The sequence below is a fragment of the Trachypithecus francoisi genome, unplaced genomic scaffold, assembly GCF_009764315.1.
Source record: "Trachypithecus francoisi isolate TF-2019V2 unplaced genomic scaffold, Tfra_2.0 Lachesis_group13, whole genome shotgun sequence".
Taxonomy (NCBI): domain Eukaryota; kingdom Metazoa; phylum Chordata; class Mammalia; order Primates; family Cercopithecidae; genus Trachypithecus; species Trachypithecus francoisi.
In genome coordinates, this window is record NW_022681458.1 from 128,254,011 (window position 1) to 128,258,406 (window position 4,396).

At 45.4% G+C, this 4,396-nt stretch overlaps 1 long non-coding RNA gene and 1 pseudogene across 1 annotated transcript; one reads left to right on the forward strand and one right to left on the reverse strand.

The window, feature by feature from the left end:
* Window positions 1-779: 779 nt before the first annotated feature.
* Window positions 780-2,173, reverse strand: LOC117095163. The gene is made up of 3 exons (XR_004441838.1): window positions 1,947-2,173; window positions 1,683-1,830; window positions 780-1,412 (listed from the first exon to the last, which is right to left on the reverse strand). It is a non-coding gene; the product is annotated as an uncharacterized LOC117095163 (long non-coding RNA).
* A 2,053-nt stretch (window positions 2,174-4,226) lies between these two features.
* On the forward strand, window positions 4,227-4,396 carry LOC117095565 (annotated as a pseudogene).

The window sequence follows — 4,396 nt, forward strand, 5'->3', positions numbered from 1 at the left end:
TCCTCCACGAAGCTTTCCCCGATCTCCTCCAGCTGTGTCCCCAGTGAAATCTACCACACCGCATTTATAGTTAGGCACCATTCTGCCTCCCTCCTCACACTGTGATCTTATTAAGGGCAGAGGCTATCTTGTTCATCTTCGGTTCTCTGCTATTCAGTAGCATCCATCACTTAGTAGAGCTCAGTGTTCATTGAATTAATTAACAAAAAAGGGAGGAAGTATGATCATTCATTAATGAAATGCACTGAATGTGTGCTGTGTGACAGACAATATTCTGGCTGCTGGGCCTACATCTGTGAATAAACAGAGGGAGTTCTTGCCCTCATGGAGCTCCCATTCTAATGAGGAGGATACACTCAATAAACAACTATATGAATAGTATACTAGATAATGCAAAGTGCTTTGGGAAAAAATAAAGCAGATTAGGGGTAACAAGGCAAGAAGCAGTTGTTGCCTTTTTTTTTTTTTTGGAGATGGAGTCTGACTCTGTCCCCCAGGCTGGAGTGCGATGGTGCAATCTCAGCTCACTCCAACCTTTGCCTCTCAGGTTCGAGTGACTCTCCGGCCTCAGCCTCCCAAGTAGCTGGGATTGCAGGCACCCGCCACCATACCCGGCTAATTTTTTTGGTATTTTTAGTAGAGATGGGGTTTTGCCATGTTGGCCAGGCTGGTCTCGAACTCCTGACCTCAGGTGATCCACCTTCCTTGGCCTCCCAAAGGGCTGGGGTTACAGGCATGAGCCACCGCACCTGACCTTGTTGCTGTTTATGTTAGGTCAGGGAAGGCCTCACAGAAAAGGTGACGTCTGAACAGAGAGCTGAAGAAAGTGAGGGAGAAGGCGCATGGACATTAGAGGGCGGGAAGATAGGGAAGAGCACAACCCAGATCAAGGGAGAAGCCAAGTGTAGAGGCCCCGAGGGGAGAGCATGCTGCATGGGAGGCCGGCCAGCCAGCGGGGGCCCTGGCTGGTGTGCTACGAGAATGAGGTCGGAGAGGTAGTGGGCTGGGGTCCTGTGGGGTGCGGACCGTGGGTCATGTGGGGCTCCGCCATTCCTTCTTGAAGATGCACATGATTATTGCTTGATTACTTTCTTGGGCATCTTGAAAATCCTGTCCTCCTACCTATGTCAAAATGTAGCAGAAAGGAAAAGTCCTAGTTTTACCCAGTCTTAATGAGTACAAATGAAGTTGTTTTACATTAATATCTAAATCTCAAATGTGCAAATGTAGAAAGCCGCAGTTCCAGGAAAATCCTTTTCCCCCTAGTATTTCTAGGAATCCTAGGGGCGTGTGCATGGTTGTATGATCCTAATCCAGTTGCCGGGGCTGGTCAAGTCATGCCTTGGCAGCTTCAGGCTCCAGTGGTCCCACAGGCACACCACAGCAGGGCGCTCCACTCACCTAACCAGCCCCTAGGTCATCCAGAGGATTTATCATTATTCTGAGACTCCACAGGGCCTTGCCTGTGGATCCAGAAGGGTACCACTGTGCCTCAATATAAGACACTATTCTTGGGAGGTGAGAACATGCCCTCTGGGTTCAGATGAGAGGGGCTGTTCCACAGCAACATTTTTTGAACTCCAGTGTTACAGTGTCTATGGACACAGCTTTGAGTTCATACCTACAGCCCTTCTCTCCCCAGGCAGCCAACTTACCTTCAAGTTGGCTGGTTCAGGACATACCTGGACAGCAGCTTGTCTCCAGCCTTCTATCTTCTTGGCAAGCTGGGCTTGCTGTCAGACTGGTCCTTCTCTTATGGTAGATTTTCTCTTGAGGCTTCCACAGTCTCTGCCAGTGGGCCTCTGCCTGGGCCACTCCAGCACATTAGGCCTGTCAGTAGTCAAAGCCAAGAGTGCACAAAGTTCCCGACTTTCTCCTAGGATCCCCAGCCTCAATAAAAATCAGCAAGTGTGATGCCTGAGGAGGATTATTGCCTCACTATGTACCAGTACTGCGGAATCCCATCTCCCACTCAGCTGGGACCCGCTGAAGTTCTTCCTCAGGATATTAGCTTGATCAACATCCCAAGGTTTTCCATTTCTTCTTCGAGGTGTGATTACATTGAGCAGTAACAGCAAAACCTGAAAGAGAATGGATATGGATGTTCATTTCAGATGGTACAAGTTTAACAAGTCCAAGAGCAACTTAAGGTTCGACACAAAACTTCTAAGAATATATTTAAATCTTAGTACTTCATCCAGAAAACACCACAGCATAACTGAGAGCATTAGAGGCAGAAATAATTTAGTTTAGATCCATGGATTGCTTGCTATTTACTGTGTGACTCTGGGTAGCCATTTACTTTAAACCTATTTTTCCCACTTATAAAAAGGTAATGATGACCACTTAGAAAACTTGAGGGTAATACTTGCAAAGGTCATAGTAAGACCCAACACCTAGGACCCAATACCTGGTAGGCACAAAGTCAGTTCTGCTTCCTTTCCCTTTCTGTAGAGAAATGCACACGATACTCCTTATATGCCACTTATGCTATGGGATTGACACAGGTTTTGTCCCTTATGCTATTGATTAGGTTTTGCTCTAAAAAGCTTTAAAAAAGAAAATTCATTACTATAAGATACATTCAATTCCAAATTAATCTTGTAGTAACTCCAAGGTATGATTATGCTGCAATTCTAGTGTAGTTGATTCTTAGTTCATACTGAACATCATCATATTCTCAATAAACCCTTAGCAGGCTTTAACTATCTCATAGCTTTCTCTCTGATTTCCTCAATAAACACAAAATAGCAATAATTAGGAAAAATCAGAAAATGAAAGCCAAGGAATGAAAAATCTGAATAAAAGCTATTGCATACTCCACATAGAGAAGATCTAGCTGAGGCCGAGCGCAGTGGCTCATGCCTGTAATCCCAGCACTTTGGGAGGCCAAGGCGGGTGGATCACCTGAGGTCAGGAGTTCGAGACCAGCCTGACCAATATGGAGAAACCCCGTCTCTACAAAAAATACAAAATTAGCTGGGCATGGTGGCACATGCCTGTAATCCCAGCTACGAGGGAGGCTGAGGCAGGAGAATCGCTTGAACCTGGGACGCGGAGGTTGCAGTGAGCCGAGATCGCGCCATTGCACTCCAGCCTGGGCAACAAGAGTGAAATTCCATTTAAAAAAAAGAAAAGAAAAGATCTAGCTGATATGGTGGTCAGAAAGGCACACGGGATCTGGAATCAGGAGACCTGAGCTTGAATTCTGGCTCAGCCACTTAGTAGATGGGAGGCACGTTGGTCTCTCTGGGCCATTTTCCTCATCTAAGATGCAAATATCTCACGGAATTACAATCGATGTCAAATGACAAGTGCTATATGTTAGTTCAGTTCAATAAGCCGAATAGAGACAATCAGACAGACCTGGTCCCTGCCCCTGGGAGCTCACAGTCTCTTTGACCTGGGCCCTACTTTTTCCCTGATCTGGTTTTTAGTAGAGGCCAGCTTGGAATTGCTACTCATGACTACATTGATTGACTTCCAGGAGAGCCCTTCGAAACACCAGTGCTCACTGACCTAACCTTCTCTGCTGGTCTTACATAGAACTGGTCTGGGGAACTCACTCTATTTCCATGCTATCTCTAGCTAAAATACTTAACCTCTTGCACAAACATCATAAAATAAAGAATTACAAATAAATCACTCCCCCTGCAAACTCAAAGACCAGGCTCATCCCCTCTCCTGACTGTGTGGCAATATCATCCTTTGCCCAAAAGAAATCCTCTCATATTGGAGACCAAACTCCAGGTCCCTTTATTGCCAATCCTGTGCCTTTACATGCCATCATAAAATTTACAAAGTATTTTCCCTAAAGCCTTGCCCACTGCTACCCAGTCAAGTAGAACCAAAGGATATCTAGCTGTCTGTCCTTGGGACTGACACGCCCTGAATCTCTCCTCTCGCATTTCTAAGCAGTTATGCCACAGAAAGAACCTTTGGGCCCAGGACCCTGGGTTTTGTAAGAACCAGTCTTTGGGAGAACAGACCCAAACCCTCTTCTTCTAACGTGAGTGGTGTTTTTACTAGTTGCTTCTTCAAACTTTGTAATTCGAGTCCTTCTTTAAAGTAACAAAAATGCTTTTAAAGTCTTCTGCTGAATCTCATACCAAACAATAACCTTCAAGTTTTGGTGAAACCATTACTCTTATGTGTTGAGCTTGCTTAACACAAGGCACACAGGTAATCCTGCGACGTACTCCACTTTCTTCAAAAACTGATGAACGAGCTTTGTGCAGTGGCAGTATCATAGCCAGTGAGGTTTACTCCAGGAGTGATTATTGCTCATTGAAAAACTGATGAACATACGAAGTGCATGTCTGTAGCTTCATAGTACAGTCAGCCAACTTGAGACCTTGGCTCAGGTATTTTTGCAACATTTCTAGCCCATGACAAT